Source organism: Eumetopias jubatus, unplaced genomic scaffold, assembly GCF_037043125.1.
Source record: "Eumetopias jubatus isolate StellerSeaLion01/CBP00866 unplaced genomic scaffold, mEumJub1_p1.0 scaffold_6, whole genome shotgun sequence".
Taxonomy (NCBI): domain Eukaryota; kingdom Metazoa; phylum Chordata; class Mammalia; order Carnivora; family Otariidae; genus Eumetopias; species Eumetopias jubatus.
Window position 1 is genome coordinate 129,940,155 of NW_028274812.1, and position 11,824 is coordinate 129,951,978.

Here is an 11,824-nt window from a genome sequence, read left to right on the forward strand (position 1 = left end):
AGTTCTTTCAGATTTCATGAGTTTTTCCCCTTATTGTCCTTTTTCTGTTCAGGGATCCAAGCCAGGATACCATCATGCATGTCCCGTCTCCTTGCCTTCCCCCAGTCTGTGGCAATTTCTCTCTTTCATTGTTCCTCATGACTTTTGCACTTCTAAAGAGGACTGGTCAGTTATTTTGTGGAGTGAACTCCAAAAATTATCCTAGAATTCTTCCTTTCCTTTCCAACCCCATATTAATCACCTCCTAAATATTTCTGATATTGGTTCCTTTCTCTCCAGCACCAATTTCCGAGTGCTTATTTAGTCCTCATAATTTCGTACTTGGACTTGCCTAAATACTACCTCTTAGAAAGTCTTTCTGAATATTTCACATGTATTTACATCATAGAAATTATTGTCACATTATAGAAATTATTATACCATAACTCTAGGCCTGCCTCTCTCCTGTGGGATAACTGAGTGGAGGAGCTATGGCATTTATATATATCCTAATATATATTCTAGGAGTCTTTCAAATTGCTCAATACACATTTGTTAAATGGATGAAGCAATGTGACATTTGGGTCAATAGATCTCATAAAAAAAAAGAAAAAAGTTTACTATTTTCTCATTGCTTATTACAATTGCTGATAATTCATACTTTTCAGTGGAGGGGACATGTGGGTCCATGGATTGTTATTTATTAACCTTTCTTAAAAGTCAGTTAGTTCAGATGGCACTATTAATATGAGTCAAAGTCACTTTAAAGTAGAACATGAACCATTCATGACCATCTCTGCTCTCCAGCAAAAGTCTGTTCATGTGGTTCTAATGAAGCCTTCTGACATTATAGGCACCTCATTTGAATATTCATGTCTATTTGGAAGATAATAGTCAAATCATAATACTATTGAAGTTGTATGCTTAGAAAAGCTTAGATAATGTAATTTGAATTTTGAATATTATAATTTTAAATTATATACTACTTACTAACAAAACTATCATAAGAAAGAAATTTAAATTCTGTGATGAACAGGTTTTGAATTATCCCTTTTTCAATGTGGCAGATGAAATATAGTAGAATCAAGCAATTGATGTTAAATCTCATAACATTCCTGACAATAATTCAGGAATATTAATTCTGAATTCTAGATTCTTCCCTTTCTTATGGTGGTGACATTGTCTCAAGCTAACATAGAAGAGTCACATAAAATCATTAAGCATAACTTCTGATCTGGCTCTTACATGTCATATTTTGAAATTCCCACTGTTGATGACTTTTAATCCCTACTAAACCAAGCTTTAGGTTTAGTCCCTTCAGGATCTCCTACTGAGGGGAGACAAATGGACTTGGAGTTCACAGCAAGTCAGATTCCATTTCAATTTTCCTCTGATCCTGGCAACTACATTCTCTATTTCTTTCCCTTGTGATTCAGCTTCTGTCATGTGTTCTATCCCAGTGATGTCTTCTCAACCCTGACCATACTTCCTTTGGTGTGCTCAGCATTTCTAATGAAACTCACATTCTGACTAGTCCTTTGAGTCTGTCCCCCACCTCCTCTTGTCCCTAAAACTTCTCCCTGTGGTTGAGTCCCATTATCTGCTGGTAGCCTACTCGAAGTGCCTACATGTAACATCAGCCATTCTCACTGATGGGTAGGTAGATTTACCTAACCAGGGACATCAGGAAGAAAATCCCTTTTTCCACCACTGTCTGGGCATCCCTCTGAAGTCTGGTTGAGGTGGCCAGGCTCCTGAGATGGGTTAATACGTAAACCAGCAGAATTGTCCATAAAATCCCTCCTTGGAAAAAGTCTTGCTCAGTGAAAGTGGGCCAGAGAAAGAAGGTAGCATTAAGTCCTTTGGGAGGACAGAAAAACAATGGAGAGGATACCAAGCCTCATCTGGTGGTGCGGTGGCTAGAAAGAGTGGAGGCTCAGGAATGGGTTATCAGACAGGCATGAGGATCCAGAGTGAAAGACACTTGGATTCAGGTCTATTCTGTTTCTTACTACATGTGAACTTTAGGTACCTTTATCTTGAGGAGGCCTATTTCCATGTCTGTATAACACAAATAATCTCTGCCTTTCCTGTTTCCCAGGATTTTGTACAAGTGATGAGTCCTTCCCTATGCATTAGACAACAGCACAATTGGAGAATTTTATAAGGAATATGAATCAGTATCATCTCAAATAATCAAGGCTTTAGGTGTAGTAAAATTTTCCAATTTCAAACAATTATCCATGTGTATTAAAACTATCTTATCTAATTAACCATAATATAAAATTTAAGATTATTGTTAACACCTGATTTCTATTTTGTATTTCCACTACTTAGTTTTCCTTCCAAAATATTTAAAATCATTAAATTCTTAAACATTACAAATCTTACTGTCTACATTTGAATTTTTACCAATTTAAATTGGTAAATGAACCAGTATTTCTAAAATAAATTGAGTCAAAATAGCTGCCAACACACTGTTATTCATATGGGTTGCAATGGCAAATGAGAGAATCAGTAAGACAAGTAAGAATGAGAGAACTTCTTAAAAAAATTTTTATTGTTATGTTAATCACCATACATTACATCATTAGTTTTTGATGTAGTGTTCCATGATTCATTGTTTGTGCATAACACCCAGTGCTCCATGCAGAACGTGCCCTCCCCAATACCCATCACCAGGCTAACCCATTCTCCCACTCCCTCCCTTCTAGAAACCTCAGTTTGTTTTTCAGAGTCCATCGTCTCTCATGGTTTGTCTCCCCCTCCGATTTCCCCGCTTCATTCTTCCCCTCCTGCTATCTTTTTTTTTTCTTAACATATATTGCATTATTTGTTTCAGAGGCACAGATCTGTGATTCAACAGTTTTGCACAATTCACAGTGCTCACCATAGCACATACCCTCCCCAATGTCTATCATCCAGCCACCCCATCCCTCCCCCCACACTCCAGCAACCCTCAGTTTGTTTCCTGAGATTAAGAATTCCTCATATCAGTGAGTTCATATGATACATGTCTTTCTCTGATTGACTTATTTCGCTCAGCATAACACCCTCCAGTTCCATCCACGTTGTTGCAAATGGCAAGAGAGAGAACTTTCTTTTTAATTAATTTTGGCTCCTATCAAGATGGTGAACGCTATAGCATAGGCGGCTAAAACAACCCTGGAGGAATTATAGAAGAGACAGAAAGGCAGATAGATAAACATATGGATTCTAGGAAAAAACAGAAACAAAAAGTGAGATGTCCTGGGGTCACTAAGACTGTCTTAAATCTTTCAATATGAAGAAGTAGAAAAGGGGTGGGGGTATGTGCAGCACGGTGTGGGAGGGAGGGTGGGGTGCAGTGTGTGGGGGAGCACAGTATGGTGGCAAGTGCGGTGTAGCAGGCAGTGAGAAGGCCGGGGTGGGGGGGAAACAGGAAGCTGCAGGTTAATGCCTATAGAAAGGTGTGTAATAACTGTAAAAGAAACATCAGAAGTGATGATTCGAACAGAGAACACAGGAATTTAAAATAACCATGATAGGAACAGAATCGAGAGCCCAGAAATGCACCCTCAACTCTATGGTCAACTCATCTTTGACAAAGCAGGAAAGAATGTCCAATGTAAAAAAGACAGTCTCTTCAACAAATGGTGTTGGGAAAATTGGACAGCCACATGCAGAAGAATGAAACTGGACCATTTCCTTACACCACACACAAAAATAGACTCCAAATGGTTGAAAGACCTAAATGTGAGACAGGAGTCCATCAACATCCTAAAGGAGAACACAGGTAGCAACCTCTTTGACCTCAGCCGCAGCAACTTCTTCCTAGAAACATCGCCAAAAGCAAGGGAAGCAAGGGCAAAAATGAACTATTGGGATTTCCTCAAGATAAAAAGCTTTTGCACAACAAAAGAAACAGTCCACAAAACCAAAAGACAACCAACAGAATGGGAGAAAATATTTGCAAAGGACATATCAGATAAACGGCTAGTATCCAAAATCTATAAAGAACTTATCAAACTCAACACCGAAAGAACAAATAATCCAATCAAGAAATGGGCAGAAGACATGAACAGACATTTTTCCAAAGAAGACATCCAAATGGCCAACAGACACATGAAAAAGTGCTCAACATCGCTCGGCATCAGGGAAATCCAAATCAAAACCTCAGTGAGATACCACCTCACACCCGTCAGAATGGCTAAAATTAACAAGTCAGGAAATGACAGATGTTGACGGGGATGTGGAGAAAGGGGAACCCTCCTACACTGTTGGTGGGAATGCAAGCTGGTGCAACCCCTCTGGAAAACAGTATGGAAATTCCTCAAACAGTTGAAAATAGAGCTACCATACGATCCAGCAATTGCACTACTGGTTATTTACCCCAAAGATACAAATGTAGGGATCCGAAGGGGTACATGCACCCCAATGTTTATAGCAACAATGTCCACAATAGCCAAACTGTGGAAAGAGCCAAGATGTCCATCAACAGATGAATGGATAAAGAAGATGTGGTATATACACACAATGGAATATTATGCAGCCATCAAAAGGAATGAGATCTTGCCATTTGCAACGACGTGGATAGAACTGGAGAGTGTTATGCTGAGTGAAATAAGTCAATCAGAGAAAGACATGTATCATATGACCTCACTGATATGAGGAATTCTTAATCTCAGGAAACAAACTGAGTGTTGCTGAGTGGTGGGGGGTGGGAGGGATGGGGTGGCTGGGTGATAGACATTGGGGAGGGTATGTGCTATGGTGAGCGCTGTGAATTGTGCAAGACTGTTGAATCACAGATCTGTACTTCTGAAACAAATAATGCAATATATTTTAAGAAAAAAGAAAAAGAAGAAGATAGCAGGAGGGGAAGAATGAAGGGGAGTAAGTTGGAGGGGGAGACGAACCATGAGAGACGATGGACTCTGAAAAACAAACTGAGGGTTCTGGAGGGGAGGAGGGTGGGTGGATGGGTTAGCCTGGTGATGGGTATTAAAGAGGGCATGTACTGAATGGAGCACTGGGTGTTATACGCAAACAATGAATCATGGAACACTACATCAAGAACTAATGATGTAATGTATGGTGATTAACATAACAATAAAAAAATAAAAAAAGGTTAGGAGAAAAATTAAAAAAAATAAAATAAGCATGATAAATATAATAAGGGAAAATACTGCTAACATCAAGCAAAAATAAGAAATCATTAGAAAAATCCAAGTGGAAATATTAGGTATGAAAATGTAATAGTTGGAATGTGTATATATATATATATATGTATATATATATATAAAACACACTATACTGCATGGGGTAAATTGTAGGTTGAATAGATGAAGAACAAGTAGAAAGATCAGATTGAGAAAATTTCCGAGCCAGCAAGAAGGAATACAGTAAAGAGATGGAAACCATGAAAGAACAGCTCAGGGATTTATGAAGCAAATAGAGTCGACATCACTTTAAAGAGTCCTAGAGGGAAGGAAAAAATAAACAATTCGACTTTCTTAGAAACTTTGTAAATAGACAGGCCCTCAGAATTAAGGGGAAAAAAACAAAACAAAACAAAAACCCAGTTTCATTCTTCTGCATGTGGCTGTCCAATTTCCCAACACCATTTGTTGAAGAGACTGTCTTCTTTCCACTGGACATTCTTTCCTGCTTTGTCGAAGAGTCAAACTCTCACTCTTTGCAGATGATATGACACTTTATGTGGAAAACCCAAAGACTCCACCCCAAAACTGCTAGAACTCATACAGGAATTCAGTAAAGTGGCAGGATATAAAATCAATGCACAGAAATCAGTGGCATTCCTGTACACCAACAACAAGACAGAAGAAAGAGAAATATTGAGTCGATCCCATTTACAATTGCACCCAAAACCATAAGATACCTAGGAATAAATCTAACGAAAGAGGCAAAGGATCTGTACTCAGAAAACTATAAAATACTCATGAAATAAATTGAGGAAGACACAAAGAAATGGAAAAACGTTCCATGCTCATGGATTGGAAGAACAAATATTGTGAAGATGTCAATGCTACCTAGAGCAGTCTACACATTCAATGCAATCCCCATCAAAATACCACCCACTTTTTTTCAAAGAAATGGAACAAATAATCCTAAAATTTTTATGGAATCAGAAAAGACCCTGAATAGCCAGAGGAATGTTGAATCACAGACCTGTTCCTCTGAAACAAATAATACATTATATGTTAAAAAGAAAAAAAAGAAGATAGTAGGAAGGGAAAAATGAAGGGTGGGATATCAGAGGGGGAGACGAACCATGAGAGACGATGGACTCTGAGAAACAAACTGAAGGTTCTAGAGGGGAGGGGGTGGGGGGATGGGTTAGCCTGGTGATGGGTATTAAAGAGGGCACATTCTGCGTGGAGCACTGGGTGTTATGCACAAACAATGAATCATGGAACACTACATCAAAAACTAATGATGTAATGTATGGTGATTAATGTAACATAATAAAATAAAATTAAACAAAAACAAAACAAAAACCCAAAAAACTGCCCATGCCTCCATTTTATGAGAATGGCAAACTGCTAAGAATGGAGTGAATAATTAAATATATGCCAGTAAGATTAACTTTGAGAATTCATGAGCTAGCAGGGACACTAAAGAATGAGTTTTTTTATTCAGCATATGACTGTCAGCTTGTGTATGGCACCACTTGAACTAGTCCCATAACTGTGCACTAGCTCCATGAGCCACCCCGTGTCCACAGTGACACCGCACTCCTCTGGTGCAAGTGTCTCCTGAATCCTGAAACAATTCCTAGTGGTTTAAAGATAGGCTTGATGGCTGCCTGGGTGGCTCAGTCACTTAAGTGCCTGCCTTCAGCTCAGGTCAAGGTCCCAGGGTCCTGGGATAGAGCCCCGCATCAGGCTCCTTGCTCAGCGAGGAGTCTGCTTCTCTCTCTGCCTCTATCCCTTTCTCCCTCTTTCAAATAAATAAATAAAATCTTAAAAAAAAATAAAGATAGGCTTGAACTGGCTGTGGATGTTTGTAGGCATTTTACAATAAATTACCCCCAGCCCCACCCCATCCTATTAGATCAAACCTTAAGAGCAGACATTTCAATCAATTTCTTTGATTTCATGAGAGGTCTTCAAATATCAAAACAGTCCTGATGTGGAAAACAAAGGCAAAAGAAAAATTAAATTTCCTTACTACTTGAAGCCCATTTACAAGTCCTTGAAACAGGCAGAGTGACATTCCTCTAGGAACTCAGCTGCTTCAATGTTAATATTTTGCTAAGGGCAAAAGGCAATCTTAGCCCGATCTCCATGATCCTGTAAGTCTACTTTAACATATAAAAATTCCTTTGGAAACTTCCTTTATCTCTATCCCCCAAGAAATATGTTGGCCATCACCCCCAAGCATATGACTCACCAATATACATCTGAAGGTCTCATGACTAAGGTTTTATCGGACAGTAATAAAGGATAGCTAGCCCCCTCAAGGTCCTGGAAACCTTGCTTCCAAAATTCCTTAGAGACTTAAGCTCTCCCTAACCCCCTCCAACTTGAAAGTATATAATGGGTCCCTCCTCATGACCCCATGCAGCTCTTTCTGCCCACGGGGCCTGTCCCCGTGTTTTAATAAAACCACATTTTCGCACCAAAGATGTCTCAAGAATTCTTTCTTGGCCCTTGGCTTCGACACTAACATCTTTCCTACATCACTAAGATTGGCACGTATATTGCAGACTAACATTATATCAATTAAAATGTGGTTAGAAACTAGAGAAAAGATGATTACCTGCCTTTATTTTTATTTTATTTTTTTGATTACCTGCCTTTATGAGTCATCTCTGGGTATATATATATATATATACACAAAAAAATCCTACGCAATTAAGATATATAAATGGGTTTTTCTCAGAACACACAAAAAAATTAATTCCCAAATGTTTATATTCTCTTGAGTCGGAAATAAAGCACAATATACACTTGAACTGATCTGCTTTTTATTCCTTTCATTGTGACTGGCATTAGGAGAAAAAAAATGGGAGATGAGTCCTGCAAGGAAATCTATAATAATCAGACTCCAAGGTCTCATTTCTATCATTATCTATTGTGAATAATTATCCACATTTTACTTATTTCATCTATTTAAATCTTATCAATTGTGTTAAACTGATTCAAATGGACTAATTAATTATGTTTTAGAAATTTGGGGGGTATCATAGGATTAAGATATTTAATAAAACACATTTTTGTGATTAAAGTCTCAGAAGAATCCCTTAAGTGTTAAGTCCTATTTCCTGAACCCCTTGTAATATACAGTTCATTCTGAAGCAGGAGTAAATCACTGAAGTGAACATTTTCTTCATAATGTCACTACAAAATAGCATAAAAAGTATTCTAACTACATGCCATGAAATTAAAACAACAGACCATGACTGGTAGGAAATTATGGGTTTATCTTAGTTTCGTGAAGATTTAAAAAAAAGTAACATTTATGGAGAAAGTAATGAATATTAAATCTTTCATACACCTACAATGATTAAAGAACTCTTTTCATGCTAGCAACTCTGCAACATGGTGAGATTTTTGACCTGTTTGAACAAAGAGACTCAGATGTTAATTAGTGTCAGGTTGTACAGAATGGGGAATTTGAAAAGCAAATAAAATAAAATTAAAAAAAAAATAGAAAGAAAAGCAGATGGAAGGGAATCAGGTGGAAGTTATTCAGATAGTTTAAGATGTCCTGACACTGGAAACAGGACACCGATCTGGTACTCCAAGACTGATACTCAAGTGTGGTCCACAGACCAGCAGTGGGGGTATTTCCTTAGAGCGAAGTCTCAGCTCCAATACAATCTTATTAAATTAAAATCTTTTTAAAGAAGATCCTCAGGTGACTCGTGCATATATAAGTTTTGGAAACACTACCACTATGGGGAATTATTTTGGAAACTTAAGGCTAATAAGATACCCCGTGACTGGAAGGAAACAACATAGTTCTATGTATTTTTATATAGCAATCACAATAAATCTTCAGAATGGGTGTTCCTTAAAGAGTGAGGGTTGTATTTTGTTGTTTTTTTGTTGTTTTTTTTTTGTTTTTCTTTTGCATCTTCAGCATCTAGTATAATGCCTAGCTCATAGATGGAGAGTGAGAATGGATGAGTAAATTATGTTAAAGTAAAAATGGAGCAGTCGTCAGTGATGCTACACTATTTGTTAGAAACATTAAGATTGTTGGCTTAATGGGCAAGTACAAGGACATTTAATAGGGACCCATGAAAAGCAGGGTTAAGTGAAAATAGGAAAAAAATTTCGCTCAAACACATAATGGAAAAAAAAGACTGTCATGTGCTTAAATTAGGAAGAAAGCACACAAAGTTACTGGGCATCATATGCATAACTTGATAATTTGATAACTTTAAAGGGCAAATGTGATATTGGAATGAAAAAATATTTTCATTATGGTAAGCCCTATTATTGGCCCATTATCCTGGTCAAATTTTGCTAGAATTCTGTGCTCTTTGAGCAAGGAAGAATCTAGAATGTAAAGTGGATTTAAGATAAAAATCAGTTGAGAAAATTAAGAGACTAAGAGGATATCCCAGAGAATACTCAGTTATTTTAAAACATTTGTTCAGCATAAAGCCGGCAGTGCAATTCTGACAACCCAGATTCGGTCCAGTTTCGCAGGCAGAGTCTCCGAGAAACTGCCCCCTCACTTTCAACACCGGCTGCAACCTCTGAGGATCCCAGGCCACTTGTACTTGTTACCAATGGGGTACAAATTGGGCAGTCCCCACTACCCCAAGTTCAGGTTCTAGGGTGCCAGAAGAATTCACAGAACTCAGGGAAGTGCTGTACTTTCCCCTCCTTTTGTTATAAAGTTTCGGTATCAGGACCAGACACGGGAAGAACCCCATGGGGCAGGGTCTGGGTGGGTTACTAACACTAAGCTTCCACATCCTCAGGACACATCACCCTCCAGGCACAGCAGTGTGCATCTCCAACCCGAGAAGCTCTCCTGAGCCTTCCTGTGTCGTTTTTACTAACCCTCACTACAGAGCCATGATTGCTGAATCACTGACTACACAAATCCCTGTTTCTTCTCTGGAGGTTGGACTGATATCCTGAGGCTCAAAACCCCAACTCCATAGTTGGTCACAGGGTTAGTCATTCCCGCATGGCCAGCCCCTACTTTGGCACAATCTAGGACCCACCATGAATATCAAAGACATGCCCATCACTTGCGAAAGCTCCTTCTCAGGAACCAAGGAAAAAGGCCAGCTAAATTCTTTATTATACAAGTTAGCCTTCCTGAGGATTCTGGCTAGGCTGGCTTACTTCCAGGTCAAATCTAATACAGTGATCCACCGGAGACGGTCAGGTTCTTCTGCTGTTATTTTGTTGTTGCACTAATTATACCAAAAAAAAGGGACAGAAGACAGAATTCAGAACATATATCATCCAGTGTAGTTTTTGGCCTAATGGTATTCTTTGATCTCTAGTCTTGTATGACAGATATTATACTGAGTGCATACTATGTGATAGGCACCTAATATGAACACCGCTGAAGAAACAATTTATATCTACATACGGCTTAAACAAATACATGTATCTGCATTTCACCAATGTTCCAATCAAGTGATCCTTGCCTATTCATTAAAGTATGTCTCACAAACACTTTACAAAAAATATTTCATCATTTATTATGTTACTTTGGGTTACTTCTGTGCTCATAGTGGGGTATGGTAGACAGAAAATACACTTTGGGGTATGATGGAACTGGGTTTGAAATCCAGTTGATCATGAGCTAGTAAGTATTTACTCTGGTCCTCAACCTCTGTATCTGCAAAACCGTGAACATAATCACATCAACTTAGAGAGGCAAAAGAGTTGGTTAAGAGCCTGACTCTGGGACTAGGCTGCTTGACAGACAGCTCTGGTTCTTTCTAGCCATGTAAGGTTAGCCATGTCACCTAATCTCACTGGCCACAGCTTCCTCATCTGTAAAATGAGGACAATCCTTGCCCTCATAGAGATGTTGTGAGGATTAAATAAATTATTAAATATTTCACTTATAATAGTGCCTGGCACCTGATAAGCACTTAAATTTTAGTGATTTTTAGTGATTACTATTTTTAATTACCTTATTAATTTTATTTATTACTTATATTTCTCTTGTTGCGATCACGATAGTATTTATGAATGCTATTATAAAATGTGACACAAAGCACACAATCAAATGTTGATTTCCTTTACCATAGAAATTACTGGGTTTCACACTATTCATTAAGAAGAGTACTCCATGGACACAAATAAGTGAGATGAGGTTTGCCCTCATTTGATGGCAGGTTAAAAAAAAAAAAAGGAAATGGGAGTATAAAGGGTTACGTGGGCAAACCAATTTTTGAGCAATGCAAAACTGTTTAAAAGTGGGGGGTGGGAGGAAGAAATCTTAACAGGCAAAGGCAAAAAATTAGAAAAGTGTGGGCATAAAAGGATGCCTTGAAAAGTTAAAATTACAATCTTTTATCAAGAACTTGGGAAAATTGTTTTCAAAGCACAAATCCTTGCCGTCTTAAGAGTTTAAGAAGGCATAATGAAGTACCAACTAAGATCCCTTTCATTTTAAAATACGAAAACTTAAAAATGATCACCACTTGGGGAAAAATACCCCCACAGTATTTTAATACATGACAAATGAAAATCAGTCAGAATTCCTTATGCTAGACCCTTAAATTATTATAGGCTCTGTTGTACCCACATATGCACCTACTAATTAAGGTCACCATCAGAAAACAATGGAATTTTAAGAATGAGATTAAATATTCCAAGTATATTATACTCACAAAATATAAGTGATATCACCA